The sequence below is a fragment of the Bos grunniens genome, chromosome 22 (genome assembly GCF_055505025.1).
Source record: "Bos grunniens cultivar Pamir isolate PY7600 chromosome 22, Bosgru_T2T1.0, whole genome shotgun sequence".
Lineage (NCBI taxonomy): Eukaryota > Metazoa > Chordata > Mammalia > Artiodactyla > Bovidae > Bos > Bos grunniens.
The window spans coordinates 8218557-8238694 of record NC_141186.1 but is presented as its reverse complement, the minus strand read 5'-3'; the positions used below and the strand labels follow the sequence as shown (position 1 = coordinate 8238694).

The 20138-nt window shown below is 41.2% G+C and overlaps 1 long non-coding RNA gene across 1 annotated transcript in view; it reads right to left on the bottom strand.

The window, feature by feature from the left end:
- LOC147347997 (uncharacterized) overlaps positions 1 to 20138 on the bottom strand; it is a 66404-nt gene that overhangs the window by 42201 nt on the left and 4065 nt on the right. The window contains exon 2 of the long non-coding RNA XR_015150896.1: positions 13195 to 13317. This is a non-coding gene — a long non-coding RNA (uncharacterized LOC147347997). The remainder of the gene's footprint in view (positions 1 to 13194; positions 13318 to 20138) is intronic.

Sequence of the window (20138 nt, the reverse complement as noted above, 5' to 3'; positions counted from 1 at the left end):
TATAGTTGGCGCTTGCATGGGTCAGGTAGAAACCAGAACAGAAAATCATTTATCTTTACTGAGACTGTCACTATTACTTGTCTTGACAATTGTACTGAACTCCAAAGGGGTCTCATCTGTAATCTCCTCTTTTTCCAGACCATCTTACCTATTGCTGTTAGTAGCTCTGGTCAAGTCTCTGCTTGTTTCCAAAGTTTTTAATAGGTCTCTATTTCCACTGTGAGACTTTGCTAAGTTTTGTACAGAAATACCTTTCCTAAGTACTCAAAAAAAAAAAAAAAAGAGAAAAGAACATGTGCCCTGGGATATATATATAAACTAAAACAATGAAGCACAAGTAAGAAATGTCTTTGAATTCTAGGCTCTTAAAATTTTATGTCAGCTTTACATTCTAATCCATAACCTGGCCATGCTTATTTTAACTTCAGAAACATTTCACACGTCTTGCTAATCAAGAAAGTTTTCAAGGGACTTTTCCTACTTGTTTCCTTGGTTAATTGATGAAAGCTATTGCATCAATTTTGGATAATTAGACTGAATAACAGAGACCTGACAGCTCAGACTAGGCAATTTATTTTCGCTGTTGGTGTCACAATACTTCTAGAATCCAAACAGTTAAATGTATGGATATATATATATATATTTTGTTTGTTTCTTTGTTTGTTTACCTGCTTTAAGTGCTATGTGGGATAATGATTAAGTAGAGATGCACTGAATGCTGACAAAGAGGTGGAAAAGTACATTTTCAGACTCCTGTTGATTAAAATTTTAATAAATGTGCCTTCGTGCTGACAGGTTGTTGGACTCCTAGGGTTGTAAGCGAGAGAAAGTCAACTTAAACAAGCTAGAGCAGAGAAGGGAATTTATAGCTTAGTAAGTTTAACGTCCAGGGTGGCAGCTGGCTTCATCAGTGGCTGTTTCCAGGGGTCAAATGATCAGGTCCCTGGCTCTCCGCTTCTAGGAAGGATCTTTCCACAAGGCAATCAAGATGGTGATCATGGTAAATGGTACAAGTTGAAAAGAGCTCATTTTCCCTATTCCCTCTGGTAGAGACAGACCAGCTTTGCTCAAATCTATTCTTCATTCAATCACTGTGACCACGTGGGTAGGATGCAGTAAGTGATCAGACTTTGATCAAGAGCCACACTTACGTCTGGGAAGAAACGAGCCTGTCACCACTCCACACCTCACACTCCTAGATGACTGATGCTTCCTGTTTACCCAGGACTATAAAGTTTCCTATGCATAGAACTTTAAGTGCTAACACTGAGTTAGGGCAAACCAAGGCAGTTGGTCTCTTTCTCCCGTTACCCAAAGGAAAATTGGTTGCAACTCAAGGGTGGGTGGGAAAGGGTGCTAGGCAGAAAAAATACTTAGCTGCCTTTCACTGTGCATCACAGGATTGAATTTGGTTTATTGGCAGACAGAACTCATTTCTGGCCATTCCTGCTCCCCAGGCTTCCCAGGAGGTCCAGTGGTTAAGACTCTTTCCTTCCACAGAAGGGGATGTGGGTTCAATCCCTGGTTGGGGATTGCATGCCCTGGGTCTCAGCCAAAAAAAAAAGCGGGGCGAGGGGGGATTGGTCATTCCCGTTCCCTTATTCTCTCAAGATACTTGTCAAAAGACTTTTTCAATGACTGGAAAAGCTTACTGATGATTCTTAGTTAACTGCCAATATTTGAAATCTAACACAAATGAACCAAAATTCTCAAACAACCCATAGTTCCACCATGAACTCTCCTCTGACGTTTAGTCGCTCAGTCATGTCCAACTCTTTTATGGCCCCACGGACTGCAGCCTGCCAGGCTCCTCTGTCCATGGGATTTCCCAGGCAAGAATACTGGAATGGGTTGCCATTTCCTTCTCCAGGGGATCTTCCTGGATCAGGGATAGAACCCATGTCTCCTGCATTGACACGCAGATTTTTTACCACTGAGCCGCCAGGGAAGCCTGAATTCTCCTCTAACTCAGACTTTATTTTCACTCCAGTAGTCTTGTCACATACAGTAAAAATATTAGCTTTACTTTGTAATTGTCATCTGAGAGTTTAGCTTTTAAAAGGCAAATGATTCAATTTTGTGATTGATAAGATGGCCTTATAAAGAATGCATTCATTTAATCCAAATTTTACTCTTTGTCATAGCATTTACTTTCTTTTTTTATAAATAAAGAAAAATAACAATTCAATATTAAGTTAGAAACCTGTGATCAGCTGCTCTTTCTAATTCAGTATGTATCTGCATAGTAAAGCAAGTTCTCAAAATCAACATATTAAATATAACTTATACTCAAAAGAAGAAATGATCAAACCACTAATTTCTTTTAAGAGCAATCTTTACTTCTTTACTAGTCCTCTAAAAAAAACTACAAAAACAGATTATTTGCAAAATGTGTTCTTGAAGCAGGGCCTGGATGTGAATTACCACTTCTGGAGTTCTGTCCATAATATGTTTCATCTCTGCCTATCCCTGTATTTTTAATTCCAGAAAATGCTGTGTGCTAAAATCCTTTACTATTTGGTTGAAAATATTTCCATCAGTTTACCAACATACATCTTCACAGACATCACCAGTACAAATGTAATAAAAATTTCCTAGTCAACCGTGAAAAATATAATTTTTCATCCAATTATATGAAAAAGAACTGGATTACATATGACTTTAAAAAAAATCACTCAAGTATGTTTATTAACTGTGCTATTTTTATAAGAACATATTTTTCAGATTGGCAACCTCTTTTTGACCTGAACAGATTTGGAAATATCTATTCCGGGAGATAGTGAAGGACAGGGAAGCCTGGTGTGCTGCAGTCCACTGGGTCACAAAGATCTGGACACGACTTAGTGACTCAACAACAACAACAACAAATCACATAGCTTGTTGCCAATTTTTCTTTTTCCTTTTTGGCCAGAGCATATGGGATCTTAGTTCCCTGACCAGGCACTGAACCTGCACATACCGAATGGGAAGCACAGAGTCTTAGCCACTGGATCCCCAGGGAGGTTCCCAGATTTTAAAAAGAATTGTCAGTTTCCAAGGTAATTAAAAAAAATAGTCTTGAAGCTTTACGAAATTTTTAATTGATCTGTGAATTTTATTCTAATACTGTAGTCAGGACTTCTCTGTTTATAATTTTAAAATGTGGTTACAGTTTAAGTTTGCAAATTTGATTTTTTTTTTCAAATTTTTTTTCTTTAACTGCACCACACAGCATATGGAAATTCCATGATCAGGGACAGAACCTGTGCCTCCTGTAGTGGAAGTGCAGAGTCTTAATTGCTGAGCCATCAGGGAAGCCCCACAAATTTGAATTTAAGTCACTTTGAATATAATGGTTTCAGGCAATTATTACTCAGTTTTCTCAAAAACCAGATACCAATCTTTAGACTCATTCACACTTGTACAATAATAGAAATTTGTATTAAACATCTGATTATATCCTGTATATGTTTTAAATGGACTTCAGCTTGTTAAAATGATGGTTGGAATATAGCACTGTCAAAATAATTACAGGAAAACTGGGGTAGTTCTCACTGTCAGTAGCCTCAATAATTTCAGGTTTTTCTGAATTTCTTTTGTTCTCATTGTTTCAAACTAACTAGTAAAAACTTAATCCTTTTGATTCCTGTTCCCATTTGAAAATGCAATTATCAGCATATTTCAAACATCACAATGAAAGATAGTGTGTTATCAGCTTTCATAACAAATCCCCATTCTTGCCTCCAGTTTTCACACAGTAGTATTGATCCCTCCCACCCTGATCCCTGTAAACAATGACTATTGGAGCAACGATGGTGTGTGACTTCTGAGATGAGGCTATAAAAGGCACTGTCAACTTCTGTTTGATCGTGGATCACTCACATGGGGAAAAGTCTGCTGCAATGTCACAAAGATCAAGCAGACCTCTGGAAAAATGAAAGAGGTGAGGAGCTGAGGCCTCCTGCCCACAACCATTGGAGTGAGCCACATGGAACGGAGATTCTCCAACCCAGTCAAGCCTTCAGCTGACAGCGTGCGTGCATGCTAAGTCGCTTCAGTCGTGTCCAGCTCTGTGCAACCCCATGGACTGGGGCTGGCGAGGCTCCTCTGTCCATGCGATTCTCCAGGCAAGAAAACTGGCATGGGTTGCTGTGCCCTGCTCCAGGGGATCTTCCCAACCCAGCAATCAAACCCAGGTCTCCCGAATTGCAGGCCCTGGTTGATGTCTTAAACATAGCTTCATGAAAGAGTGTGTGAGGAAACATCCAGCTATGTTGCTCTCAAATTCCTGGTCACCCTAATCCGTGGGATTATGAATATATACTGATTTGTTTGTTTGTTTTAGGTGGTGCCATGCAGTGTGTGGGATCTTGGTTCCTTGACCAGGGATGGAACCCAGGCCCCTGCATTAGGAGCGAGGAGTCTTAGCCACTGGACCACCAAGGGAGTCCCCTGTATATATATACACACATATATATTTTTTGGCTGTGCTGGGTCTTCGTTGCTTTGCACGGGCTTTCTCTAGTTGCAGTGAGCGGGGGCTACTCTATTGCAGTGCACAGGCTTCTCATCGTGGTAGGTTCTCTTGTTGCAGCGAACAGGCTCCAGGGGCGCAGGCTGCAGCAGTTGTAGCACGCGGGTTCAGCAGTTGTGGGCGCACGGACTCAGTTGCTCTGTGGCATGTGGATTCTTCCCCAACCAGAGTTCGAACCCACCCCCTGCATTGGCAGATGGATTCTTATCTACTGTGCCACCAGGGAAGTCCTATACTGTTTTTTAAAACCATTAAATTGAAGTAATTTGTAATTCAGTAATAAATAATGAATAAAGACAATCAAAGAATTGATGCTTTTGAACTGTGGTGTTCGAGAAGACTCCCGAGAGTCCCTTGGACTGCAAGGAGATTCAACCAGTCCATCTTAAAGGAAATCAGTCCTGAATATTCATGGGAAGGACTGATGCTGAAGCTGAAACTCCAATACTTTGGTTACCTGATGGGAAGAACTGACTCATTTGAAAAGACCCTGATGCTGGGAAAGATTGAAGGCAGGAGGAGAAGGGGACGACAGAGGATGAGATGGCTGGATGGGATCATCGACTCAATGGACATGAATTTGAGTAAACTCCAGGAGTTGGCAATGGACAGAGAGGCCTGGCATGAGGCAGTCCATGGGGTTGCAAAGAGTCAGACACGACTGAGCGACTGAACTGAACTGAACTGAACTGAAGGATAATCAGACAGAAACCAAAGTTTCAAAACACAAACTTTCGTGTGTTTTTTTCTTATCAGACAATGCACTGCTAAATGAAACTTAAAAAGTGACACTTGGAATAAAATATCCAGTCATAAGCAACTGAGCAGGAATTGATATAATGAGAGTTAGTAGATCATTTTCTTTGTCACGGAAAAATTTAAACCAGGGCACATCCCTGGTGGTCCAGTGATTACAAGTCGGCCTTCCAATGCAGGGAGTATGGATTTGACCCTGGTTGGGGAACTAAGATCCCACATGCCCAGCTCAGTGTGGCCAAAAAAATTTTTAATTAAAAGTCTTTTATAAGGTGGAAAAATTAATTTTTGAAGATATTGGCTGAGTACATCCTTGTGGAGTGAGCAAGAAATCTCACATTAAAGCAATGTCTCCCAGTGATATTTTCATGGCTTTCTTACCACATTCTAACTCACCTTTGATATGTTTGATGGGAAACCATCAATGGACACCCTGATAACATCAAACCACCAAAATTTCCTATCATTCATTGCACATAAAATTTCCTATTTTTCCAGACTCTTATGGAAAAGAAGATTGGCTGCCATGAAAAAGTGGAATGTTGTTTATTTTCCTTATTGAATGCATGTGACAAACCTTTTTAGGACTTAAAAATTCTGGTAAGAACTCCTCCATATAAGTCCCAGGAACCAACTGAAATGGCCAGGCCATGGTTGCTGAGCTCAGCCTGGTATTTCCTGCCTCTGCATCCAGATTCCTTCCCTGTCCCTGGGAGCCCTTCTCTGCTTCTCCTTGCTGAGGTCACATTCATTTGCCTAATGTGCTCCTATCTATAGAAGTATCTCTTAAATCTGCCATGTGAGAATCATTTTTCCCACCTTGGACCCCACTCATTTATGACTATTTCTACATCCAGCATGATAACATAAACGTTTTTGAAGTTGAAAGTTTTGAGTTAAATTCTTCTTGCCAAGAAGCATTAAGTTCCCTCTGGCTTTGAATGATCCCTCATAGCAGCAGTCCCCAGCCTTTCTGACACCAGAGACTGGTTTCCTGAAAGACTGTTTTTCCACGGACTGGGATGTGTGGTTTTGGGGATGATTTACATGCATTACATTTACAATGCGATTTATTACATCAGCTCCACTTCAGATCATTAGGCATTAGATCCCAGAGGTTGGGTACCTGTGGGAACATAACTCAAATTCTTAAAAATGGTAGGAAACCCAAAGGTATTTCCTAGTTAAAGAAATACATAAATAAGTCCTGTAACCCAGTGTCGTAGTGGGAAATTAGGAGGCTTGAAGCCATTGGTAATATAGTTGGGTAAAGCCTATCTAATAGGCAGGGTGATTAAACACTATAATTCTCAATGCATCTGGACTTGATCACCCTTTTAACTCTTAGCCCCATTCTTCAACAAAGCATTCTAGTCTTTGGGAACCTACCTTTGACTGTTTTGGTCTGCAGCAGGTCTTAGTCATGGCATGCTGAATCTAGTTCGCTGACTGATCGAAACCATGCCCTCTGCGTTGGGAGGGCAGAGCCTTAGCTACTGGACCACCAGGGAAGTCCCTGGCTTTCTTATATTGGAAATTTATGAGAAAATATTTACTCACAGAAACAATTTTATAACACTGTTGCAACTGGTAGGTCTATTTCATCATTAATTTCTAGAGCGATCTGTGAAGTTTTATCAGATTATTTTAGCCAGACTTCCTTAACACTTGCGTTTAATTTGTCTAGGGTTCATTATATGCCACCTAGTATTGTTTTTCAAATATATCTACTACACTGATGAAATCTTTTTGTAAAATTTTATTGAAGTATAGTTGATTTACAGTGTTGTATAAATTTCTTCTGGACAGTTGTACCTATATATATTTATATATTCAGTTATACATATATATATGTTCTTTTTCATATTCTTTGATGGAATATTGTCACTTCCTAATGAATTTCATTTTATTTTTACCAAAAAAGAAAAAAAAAACACCTTTGACTGTGGGAAATGGGATTTGATTTTACCCTACTTGCAAGCTAATTACTCAGCCTTTTGCTGTTTCATAGATGCTAACGGAAGACCCAAGATTCCTGCATCAGAAACAAAAGCCTTTTCCACTCAAGGCAAATAACCAGCATCAGTTCAGTTCAGTTCAGTCACTCAGTCGTGTCCGACCCTTTGCGACCCCATGAATCACAGCACGCCAGGCCTCCCTGTCCATCACCAACTCCCGGAGTTCACTCAGACTCACGTCCATCGAGTCAGTGATGCCATCCAGCCATCTCATCCTCTGTCGTCCCCTTCTCCTCCTGCCCCCAATCCCTCCCAGCATCAGAGCCTTTTCCAATGAGTCAACTCTTCGCATGAGGTGGCCAAAGTACTGGAGTTTCAGCTTTAGCATCAGTCCTTCCAAAGAACACCCGGGGCTGATCTCCTTTAGGATGGACTGGTTGGATCTCCTTGCAGTCCAAGGGACTCTCAAGAGTCTTCTCCAACACCACAGTTCAAAAGCATCCATGTTTCGGTGCTCAGCCTTCTTCACAGTCCAAATCTCACATCCATACATGACCACGGGAAAAACCATAGCCTTGACTAGACGGACCTTTGTTGGCAAAGTAATGTCTCTGCTTTTGAACATGCTATCTAGGTTGGTCATAACTTTCCTTCCAAGGAGTAAGCGTCTTTTAATTTCATGGCTGCAGTCACCATCTGTAGTGATTTTGGAGCCCAGAAAAATAAAGTCTGACACTGTTTCCACTGTTTCCCCATCTATTTGCCATGAAGTGGTGGGACCGGATGTCATGATCTTCGTTTTCTGAATGTTGAGCTTTACGCCAACTTTTTCAGTCTCCACTTTCACTTTCATCAAGAGGCTTTTGAGTTCCTCTTCACTTTCTGCCATAAGGGTGGTGTCATCTGCATATCTGAGGTTATTGATATTTCTCCCGGCAATCTTGATTCCAGCTTGTGTTTCTTCCAGTCCAGCGTTTCTCGTGATGTACTCTGCATATAAGTTAAATAAACAGGGTGACAATATAAGCCTTGATGTATACCTTTTCCTATTTGGAACCAGTCTGTTGTTCCATGTCTAGTTCTAACTGTTGCTTCCTGACCTGCATACAGATTTCTCAAGAGGCAGGTCAGGTGGTCTGGTATTCCCATCTCTTTCAGAATTTTCCACAGTTTATTGTGATCCACACAGTCAAAGGCTTTGGCATAGTCAATAAAGCAGAAATAGATGTTTTTCTGGAACTCTCTTGCTTTTTCCATGATCCAGCGGATGTTGGTAATTTGATCTCTGGTTCCTCTGCCTTTTTTAAAACCAGCTTGAACATCAGGAAGTTCACGGTTCACACATTGCTGAAGCCTGGCTTGGAGAATTTTGAGCATTACTTTATTAGCGTGTGAGATGAGTGCAAATGTGTGGTAGTTTGAGCATTCTTTGGCATTGCCTTTCTTTGGGATTGGAATGAAAACTGACCTTTTCCAGTCTTGTGGCCACTGCTGAGTTTTCCAAATTTGTTGGCATATTGAGTGCAGCACTTTCACAGCACCATCTTTCAGGATTTGGAATAGCTCAACTGGAATTCCATCACCTCCACTAGCTTTGTTCATAGTGATGCTTTCTAAGGCCCACTTGACTTCACATTCCAGGATGTCTGGCTCTAGGTCAGTGATCACACCATCGTGGTTATCTGGGTCATGAAGATCTTTTTTGTACAGTTCTTCTGTGTAGTCTTGCCATCTCTTCTTAATATCTTCTGCTTCTGTTAGGTCCATACCATTTCTGTCCTTTATTGAGCCCATCTTTGCATGAAATGTTCCTTTGGTATCTCTGATTTTCTTGAAGAGATCCCTAGTCTTTCCCATTCTGTTGTTTTCTTCTATTTCTTTGCACTGATCACTGAAGAAGGCTTTCTTATCTCTTCTTGCTATTCTTTGGAACTCTGCATTCAGATGTTTATATCTTTCCTTTTCTCCTTTGCTTTTCGCTTCTCTTCTTTTCACAGCTATTTGTAAGCCCTCCCCAGACAGCCATTTTGCTTTTTTGCATTTCTTTTCTATGGAAATGGACTTGATCCCTGTCTCCTGTACAATGTCACGAACCTCATTCCATAGTTCATCAGGCACTCTATCTATCAGATCTAGGCCCTTAAATCTATTTCTCACTTCCACTGTATAATCATAAGGGATTTCATTTAGGTCATAACTGAATGGTCTAGTGGTTTTCCCTACTTTCTTCAATTTAAGTCTGAAGAGAGAAGGGAATGGCAAACCACTTCAGTATTCTTGCCTGGAGAACCGCATGAACAGTATGAAAAGGACTATAGATAACATTCTGAATATCCTGTGAGTTACCTTATAAACACTGAAACCCGTCAGGTGGAGAAGTTAACTACACGATGACTAGACTGTAGCCATGACATGCGTGTGTGCATGCTCAGCTTTGCTCAGCTGTGTCCCATTCTTTGCAACCCCCTGGACTGTGGTCTGCCAGGCCCCTCTCTCCATGGGATTCTCTCTAAGAATACTGGAGTGGGTTGCCATTTCCTTCTCCAGGGGATCTTCCCAACCCAGGGATCAAACCTGAGTCTCCCGCATCTCCTCCATCGGCAGGCGGATTCTTTACCACTGCGCCACCTGGGGATTAGCCATGGCGTAAGCTGCACAGTTCTGAGAACTGGCCTCAGAAAAATGGAAACAAACCCGTCCTGGAACTGAAGATTAACTCTGCCTAAATTCCAGTTGAGCTATTTCAAATCCTGAAAGATGATGCTGTGAAAGTGCTGCACTCAATATGCCCAGCAAATATGGAAAACTCAGCAGAGGCCACAGGATTGGAAAAGGTCAGTTTTCATTCCAATCCCAAAGAAAGGCAATGCCAAAGAATGCTCAAACTACCACACAATTGCACTCATCTCACACGCTAATAAAGTAATGCTCAAAATTCTCCAAGCCAGGCTTCAGCAATATGTGAACCGTGAACTTCCTGATGTTCAAGCTGGTTTTAGAAAAGGCAGAGGAACCAGAGATCAAATTACCAACATCCACTGGATCATGGAAAAAGCAAGAGAGTTCCAGAAAAACATCTATTTCTGCTTTATTGACTATGCCAAAGCCTTTGACTGTGTGGATCACAATAAACTGTGGAAAATTCTGAAAGAGATGGGAATACCAGACCACCTGACCTGCCTCTTGAGAAATTTGTATGCAGGTCAGGAAGCAACAGTTAGAACTGGACATGGAACAACAGACTGGTTCCAAATAGGAAAAGGAGTACGTCAAGGCTTATATTGTCACCCTGTTTATTTAACTTATATGCAGAGTACATCACTAGAAACGCTGGACTGGAAGAAACACAAGCTGGAATCAAGATTGCCGGGAGAAATATCAATAACCTCAGATATGCAGATGACACCACCCTTAGGGCAGAAAATGAAGAGGAACTCAAAAGCCTTTTGATGAAAGTGAAAGAGGAGACTGAAAAAGTTGGCTTAAAGCTCAACATTCAGAAAACGAAGATCATGGCATCTGGTCCCATCACTTCATGGCAAATAGATGGGGAAACAGTAGAAATAGTGTCAGACTTTATTTTTCTGGGCTCCAAAATCACTGCGGTGACCGCAGCCATGAAATTAAAAGACGCTTACTCCTTGGAAGGAAAGTTATAACCAACCTAGATAGCATGTTCAAAAGCAGAGACATTACTTTGCCAACAAAGGTCCGTCTAGTCAAGGCTATGGTTTTTCCCGTGGTCATGTATGGATGTGAAATTTGGACTGTGAAGAAGGCTGAGCACCGAAACATGGATGCTTTTGAACTGTGGTGTTGGAGAAGACTCTTGAGAGTCCCTTGGACTGCAAGGAGATCCAACCAGTCCATTCTGAAGGAGATCAGCCCTGGGATTTCTTTGGAAGGACTGATGCTAAAGCTGAAACTCCAGTACTTTGGCTACCTCATGCGAAGAGTTGACTCATTGGAAAAGACTCTGATGCTGGGAGGGATTGGGGGCAGGAGGAAAAGGGGACAACAGAGGATGAGATGGCTGGATGGCATCACTGACTCGATGGACATGAGTCTGGGTGAACTCCAGGGGTTGGTGATGGACAAGGAGGCCTGGCGTGCTGCGATTCATGGGGTCGCAAAGAGTCGGACACGACTGAGTGACTGAACTGAACTGAACTGAACTGAAAACGATCAAGATGACACTGACCACACCACTGATGACCAATTTCAATACATCTGTCACTGCTGACTGAACTTTTTTGCACGCAGCCCTCTCCCTCAGCCTATAAAAGCTCTTGCCGGCTGGTAGTCAGTTGATGGGATGGGCCTTTGGACAGGCATCTGCAATGCCCCCTATTCCCCCTCCCCCTAGTTACCAGCATCCAAAATAAAGCAAACTTTCTTTTCCAACAATCTTGCCTCTAATGGCTTTTGAGCTCTGCGCAGCCGGATCCCACTTTCGATTATAGAATCACAGAGTATATATTCTTTTGTATACGATTTCTTGTGCTCAGCATGGTGTTTTTGAGATTCATCCTCATTGGCAAGCGCATCAGTAGTTTGTTTTTTTATCGCTTTGTAGAATTCCATTGTACGCTATGTACCACAGCCATCAGTTCTCCTGTTGGTGGGTGTTTGGGGTGTTTCCAGTTTGGACTCATGAATAAAGCTGCTCTGAACGCTCATTTTAACACTCTGAACACCTTTTAACCTTTGAGGAGAGATTGTGATCTGTCTTTGGTAAGCCACCCAACCCCCACACTCCAGTATCACTAACACCATGCCCCCCTTGATGGATATTTGTTGGAAGTATAGTTTTAAACTAGCAGTGTGGTGATTTGTCTGTCAGTCTCCATGTGGAAAATAAAGTCCAGTGTCAGAACAAAGTTGAGTCAAAGTTTCCACGATTATCACAAATAATGAACAAATAGGTCAGGACGTCAGTCTCCTGTATTTATATGATCTATTTCAGTCTTGTTGCCAGTTAAAAATAAACTTGTACTCCCAAATACATTTGGTGACTGATTATGAAAAAAATGTAGTTGTTTCTTATGCTGTTTTTTCCCTTAATTTTTCTACCCATTTCCTTTATCTTCTTGTCCTTTTCTTTTTAACAGCAATTCAGAGGAAAGCAGATTCTCAGTGAAATTATTGCCTAGATATTCAAAGAAAGACTATTATATATAAGGAGTGTTATTATTTTGGTAGTAAATTACAAACTTTTTTTGCTTGTTTGTTTTCTTTCCTTTAAAATTATCTGCTGGGGAGAAGCCAGATATCCTGTGTTTAAATCATGAATCTGAACTCATGAGTGAGGCTGGAGACTTAACATTTGAGCCTTAGCTTTCTCGTCTTTAAAATGGCGACATAATATCTTCCACATAGGGCTGCTTGGAGGATTAAAAGACCTAACATGTGTCAGGCTTCCCTGGTAGCTCACTGGCAAAGAGTACACCTGGCAACACAGAGACACAGGATTTGATCCTTGATCAGGGAAGATCCCACACGCCACTGAGCAACTAAGCCCATGCTCCCCAACTTCTGAGCCTGTGCTCTAGAGCCCATGAAGCCCATGCGGCCTACAGCCTTGCTCCTTAACAAGAGAAGCCACTGTAATGGGAAGCCCCCACACCACAACTGGGGAAGCATTTTTGGGCTTAAGGAAAGTAAAATTTGCTTTATTTTGGATTCTGGCACTTGCTCACTGCAACTAGAGAAAAGCCTGTGCAGCAAGGAAGAACCAGCACAGCCAAAAATAAATATTTTTTTTTAAAAAGACCTAACAAGTGTCAAGCTGAGCAATGGCCTTCGTGAAATCCATTTCTCACTAGACCTACGCCTTCTTCCTGTATGAGCTGCTATTTTTGTTTCTTATCCTCTTTGTCTCTCTGATAACTCAAGCATCATCAGATATGTCTGCCAAGATTCCTAAACTGTGTGCTCAAGTACAGCAGTGTGCTGCCAGAAACTCACCAAGAGCATTCCAGGGGACTTTCCTGGTGGTCCAGTGGTTAAGACTCCCATGCTTCCAGTGCAGGGGACATGGCTTCGATCCCAGGTCAGGAAAGTAGGTTTCCGCCTGCTGGTGCAGAGTGGCTGAAAAAAAATAAAAATAAAAGAAAGAGCATTCCAAAATAATTTAACTTTAAAGGGCAACAGTGATATTTGGCATGCTATGCTATGCTATGCTAAGTTACTTCAGTCGTGTCCGAATCTGTGCAACCCTAGATACGGCAGCCCACCAGGCTCCCCCATCCCTGGGATTCTCCAGGCAAGAACACTGGAGTGGGTTGCCATTTCCTTCTCCAATGTATGAAAGTGAAAAGGGAAAGTGAAGTCGCTCAGTCGTGTCCGACTCCCAGCGACCCCATGGACTGCAGCCTACCAGCCTCCTCCATCCATGGGACTCTCCAGCCAAGAGTACTGGAGTGGGGTGCCATTGCCTTCTCCGATATTTGGCATACGTCAGTCATAGAGTGAACTACCAGCTCCAAGGAGTTCAAAGTTCCAACATTAGATTGTGGTACATTTTTTGCACTGATATCTTATTTTTACAAGGCTTTGTTTTCTGTGGTTGCTGTGATAAAAAGCAAGTGCTACACGAAAATCAGTGGACCACAGGATGCAGATGGCCATGTCCAGTCTGATTTCAAGGTTTTAGAAGTTGTGCAGTGTATCCACAGGTATAGACACTTTATTAGTGTGTTATTTAAGAACGAAATGAAAATGCACTTCCTTCAGTTTATGTGTATTATTTTTCATATGTCTACCAAGATGTTAGGACGTGAATACTCATTAAGTTGTTTGGATCTTAGTATTAAGTAGATGGTAATTGTTAGGTGTTTCTTTTGGTCTATGGGTGTGTGAAAAATGACTGAGATAAAGTGCTGAACTAGGAGGTTTGAGAACTTTCTGTTCTACGGATGTTCAACAGAGGACAGACAACAGTGATATAGAGAAATAAGTAGATTTTGTAGGAGGTATGTAATGATAATAACAAATGTTAAATTTAAATAGTCAAGTCTACATCTTATAGATAAACAGGTTATTCCTCAAAACACCCCACTTTTTAAAAAAAAACTTTTTTGGGAGTATACTTGATTTACAATGTTGTTTAATTTCTGCTGTATAACAAGGTGTCTTAGCTATATATATATATATATATATATCCTGCTGACAATGCAGGAGACCTAAGAGATGCAGGTTCAATCCCTGGGTCTGGAAGATCTTCTGCAGGAGAGCATGGCAACCCAGTCCAGTATTCTTCCTTGGAAATACCCATGGACAGAGGAGCCTGGAGGGCTACAGTCCATAGGATCGAAAAGAGTAACACACGACAGAAAAAAGTTAGTTCAGTTCAGTTGCTCAGTCATGTCCGACTCTTTGCAACCCCATGGACTGCAGCACAACAGGCCTCCGTGTCCATCACCAACTCCTGGAGTTTACTCAAACCCATTGAGTTGGTGATGCCATCCACCCATCTCATCCTCTGTTGTCCCCTTTCCCTCCCACCTTTAATCTTTCCCAGCATCAGGGTCTTTTCAAATGAGTCAGTTCTTCCCATCAGGTGGCCAAAGTACTGGAGTTTCAGATTCAGCATCAGTCCTTCCAATGAATATTCAGAATTGATTTCCTTTATGATGGACTGGTTGAATCTCCTTGTAGTCCAAGGGACTCTCAAGAGTCTTCTCCAAGACAACAGTTCAAAAGCATCGATTCTTCAGCACTCAGCTTTCTTCACAGTCCAACTCTCACATTCATACATGACTCCTGGAAAAACCATAGCATTGACTAGACAGACCTTTGTTGGCAAAGAAATGTCTCTGGTTTTTTAATATGCTGTCTAGGTTGGTCATAACTTTCCTTCCAAGGAGTAAGTGTCTTTAACTTTCATGGCTACAATCACCATCTGCAGTGATTTTGGAGCCCCCCAAAAATAAAGTCTGCCATTGTTTCCACTGTTTCCCCTGTTTCCCCATCTATTTGCCATGAAGTGATGGGACCAGATGCCATGATCTTAGTTTTCTCGATCTTGAGCTTTAAGCTAACTTTTTTACTCTTTACTTTTTCACTTTCCTCAAGAGGCTCTTTAGTTCTTCTTCGCTTTGTGCCATAAGGGTATCATCTGCATATCTGAGGTTATTGATATTTCTCCCAGCAATCTTGATTATGGCTTGTGCTTCCACCAGCCCAGCATTTCTCATGATGTACTCTTTATAGAAGTTAAATAAGCAGGGTGACAATATACAACCTTGATGTACTCCTTTTCTGATTTGTAACCAGTCTGTTGTTTCATGTCCAGTTGTAAATGTTGCTTCCTGACCTGCATACAGATTTCTCAACAGGCAGGTCAGGTGATCTGGTATTCCCATCTCTTGAAGAATTTTCCACAGTTTGTTGTGATTCACACCATCAAAGGCTTTGGCATAATCAATAAAGCAGAAATAGATGTTTTTCTGGAACTCTCTTGCTTTTTCCATGATCCAACGGATGTTGGCAATTTGATCTCTAGTTCCTCTGCCTTTTCTAAAACCAGCTTGAACATCTGGGAGTTCACGGTTCACGTATTGCTGAAGCCTGGCTTGGAGAATTTTGAGCATTACTTTACTAGTGTGTGAGATGAGTGCAATTGTGCGGTAGTTTGAACATTCTTTGGCATTGCCTTTCTTTGGGATTGGAATGAGAACTGACCTTTTCCAGTCCTGTGGCCACTGCTGAGTTTTCCAAATTTGCTGGCATATTGAGTGCAGCACTTTCATAGCATCATCTTTTAGGATTTGAAATAGCTCAACTGGAATTCCATCAACTCCACTAGCTTTGTTTGTAGTGATGCTTCCTAAGGCCCACTTGACTTTACATTCCAGGATGTCTGACTCTAGGTGAGTGATCACACCATTGTGATTATCTGGGTCATGAAGGTCTTTTTATATAGTTCGTCTGTGTATTCTTGCCATCTCTTCTTAATATCTTCTGCTTCTGTTAGGTCCATACCATTTCTATCCTTTATCGAGCCCATCTTTGCATGAAATGTTCCCTTGGTATCTCTAATTTTCTTGAAGAGATCTCTAGTCTTTCCCATTCTGTTGTTTTCCTCTATTTCTTTGCATTGGTCACTGAGGAAGGCTTTCTTCTCTCTCCTTGCTATCCTTTGGCACTCTGCATTCAAATGGGTGTATCTTTCCTTTTCTCCTTTGCTTTTCTCTTCTCTTCTTTTCACGGCTATTTGTAAGGCCTCCTCAGACAGCCATTTTGCTTTTTTGCATATCTTTTTCTTGGGGATGGTCTTTATACCTGTCTCCTGTACAATGTCACGAACCACCATCCATAATTCATCAGGCAATCTGTCTATCAGAACTAGTCCCTTAAATCTATTTTAGGGGCTTGATTTAGGTCATACCTGAATGGTCTAGTGGTTTTCCCTACTTTCTTCAATTTAAGTCTGAATTTGGCAATAAGGAGTTCATGATCTGAGCCACAGTCAGCTCCTGGTCTTGTTTTGGTTGACTGTATAGAGCTTCTCCATCTTTGGCTGCAAAGAATATAATCAATCTGATTTCGGTGTTGACCATCTGGTGATGTCCATGTGTAGAGTCTTCTCTTGTGTTGTTGGAAGAGGGTGTTTGCTATGACCAGTGCATTTTCTTGGCAAAACTATTAGTCTTTGCCCTGCTTCATTCCGTATTCCAAGGCCAAATTTGTCTGTTACTCCAGGTGTTTCTTGACTTCCTACTTTTGCATTCCAGTCCAGTATAATGAAAAGGACATCTGTTTTGGGTGTTAGTTCTAGAAGGATAGAACCATTCAACTTCAGCTTCTTCAGCATTACTGGTTGGGGCATAGACTTGGATTACGGTGATACTGAATGGTTTCCCTTGGAAACGAACAGAGATCATTCTGTCATTTTTGAGATTACATTCAAGTACTGCATTTTGGACTCTTTTGTTGACTATAATGGCTACTCTGTTTCTCTTAAGGGATATTGCCCGCAGTACTAGATATAATGGTCATCTGAGTTAAATTCACCCATTCCAGTCCATTCTAGTTCGCTGATCCCTAAAATGTTGACCCTAAAATGTTCACTCTTGCCATCTCCTGTTTGACCACTTCCAATTTGCCTTGATTCATGGACCTGACATTCCACGTTCCTATGCAGTGTTGCTGTTTACTTAGCACACACGCATATTCTTTTTCATATTATTTTCCCACTGTGGTTTACCACAGGATGTTAAATATAGTTCCCTGTGCTATACAATAGGACTTTGTTGTTCAACCACCCTATATGTAACAGTTTGCATTTGCGAATCCCAAACTCTCAGTCCTTCTTTCCTCCACCCTTTCCTGTCCCAGAGCAAACACGAGCCTGTCCTCTGTAAGCCTGTTTTTGTCTTGTAGGTATGTTCGTCTGTGTCGTATTTTAGATTCCACATATAAGTGATCATATGGTGTTTGTATTCCTCTTTCTGACTTACTTCACTTGATCATGTTTAGGTCCATCCATATTGCTGCAAATGGCATTATTTCATTCTTTTTATAGTTGAGAAATATTCCATTGTATATATGTACCACATCTTCTTTATCTGTTCATTTGTTGATGGACATTTAGGTTCTTTCCATGCCTTGGCTATTGTAAATAGTGCTCCTATGAACACAGCAGATTTATGTATCTGTTCTGATTATGGTTTATTTTAAACTAATTTTTATCAGAGTATAGTTGCTTTACAATGTTGTGTTAGTTTCTACTATACAGAAAAATGAATCCGTTATATATATATATACATATATTCCCTCTTTTTTGAACTTCTTGAATTATGGTTTTGTTTAGTAAATATGCCCAGGAATGGGGCTGCTGGATTTTATGAAAGAACTGCTTCTTTAATTAGTTAAATCCTATATATTCTCAAACCTCTGCCAAATCCTATATAGTCTCAAACCTCTATATATAAACCTCTTCAAGGAAACCTTCCAAATTTACAACTCTCCCACCTCTGTTCTCTGTGCCAGCTAGACAAGGAGGGACTCTCACCCAGGCTTCCAGAAACCCTCTGCTTACCCGATCCTTGCATCCTAGACATGTTGACTTTCTTGTCTCTACATAGGTATGTTGTGGGCAGAGATCATATCTAAATGAACTTTGCATCTGTGGCCTATGGTACAGTGCATAGCATAACAAGCTCTCAGAAGATATCTGTTGATGAATTAATGAAACATACAGAGGATATACACAGGTAATGGTAGCCAGTGTTAACTAGACATTGCATAGGTAGTTGCAGAGTTACTCAAATACTTGCTGTTGTTGCTTTAGTCACTTAGTCATGTCCAAATCTTTTGCGACCCCATGGACTGTAGCCTACCAGGCTCGTCTGTCCATGGGATTTCCCAGGCAAGAACACTGGAACGGCTTTGCCATTGCCTTCTCCAGGGGATCTTCTTTACCCAGGGATTGAACCAGGGTCTCCTGCATCTCCTGCACTGGCTGGCAGATTCATTATCACTGAGCCACGTGGGAAGCCCTACTCAGACACTATACGCATGTTGTCTTATAACATGAAGACTACTTAGTTATCTTATAACCCAAAGACCTTGAGCTATACAAATTCAGTCACTTTTAGTCACAGGGACAAATAGGGCTGAAACTGGAATCCACAGCTCCTACATATTTTTTTGTTTTCTATACAACATACTGCACCTGGTCACTGGTAATTATTAACAGAACATAAACTTCTGTGGATTGGACCCTCTTTTTATATTCTTCTGTAACCCTTATGGCTGTACAAATAGCTGAGGAAAGAAGAGAAGCAAAAAGCAAGGAAGAAAAGGAAAGATAAACCGAACTGAATGCAGAGTTCTAGAGAATAGCAAGGAGAGATAAGAAGGCCTTCTTAAATGAACAAAGAAGAGAGTAGAGAAAAACAACAGAATGGGAAAGACTAGATACCTCTTCAAGAAAATTAGAGATACCAAGGGAACATTTCATGCAAAGATGTGCTCAATAAAGGACAGAAATGGTATGGGCCTAACAGAAGCAGAAGATATCAAGAAGAGGTGGCAAGAATACACAGAAGAACTGTACAAAAAAGATCTTCACAACCCAGATAATCACGATGGTGTGATCACTCACTTAGAGTCAGACATCCTGGAATGCGAAGTCAAGTGGGCCTTAGGAAGCATCACTATGAACAAAGCTAGAGGAGTTGATGGAATTCCAGTTGAGCTATTTAGAATCCTAAAAGATAATGCTGTGAAAGTGCTGCACTCAATATGCCAGCAAATTTGGAAAACTCAGCAGTGGCCACAGGACTGGAAAAGGTCAGTTTTCATTCCAATCTCAAAGAAAGGCAATGCCAAAGAATGTTCAAACTACCGCACAATTGCACTCATCTCACATGCTAGTAAAGTAATGCTCAAAATTCTCCAAGCCAGGCTTCAGCAATACGTGAACTGTGAACTCCCAGATGTTCAAGCTGGTTTTAGAAAAGGCAGAGGAACCAGAGATCAAATTGCCAACATCTGCTGGATCACTGAAAAAGCAAGAGAGTTCCAGAAAAACATCTATTTCTGCTTTATTGATTATGCCAAAGCCTTTGACTGTGTGAATCACAACAAACTGTGGAAAATTCTTCAAGAGACGGGAATACTAGACCACCTTACCTGCTTCCTGAGAAATGTGTATGCAGGTCAAGAAGCAACAGTTACAACTAGACACGGAAAAACAGACTGGTTCCAAATTGGGAAAGGAGTACGTCAAGGCTGTATATTGTCACCCTGCTTATTTAACTTGTATGCAGAGTACATCATGCATACAAATGACAAGCTGGATGAAGCACAAGCTGGAATCAAGACTGTGGGGAGAAATATCAATAATCTCAGATATGCAGATGACACCACCCTTACGGCAGAAAGTGAAGAAGAACTAAAGA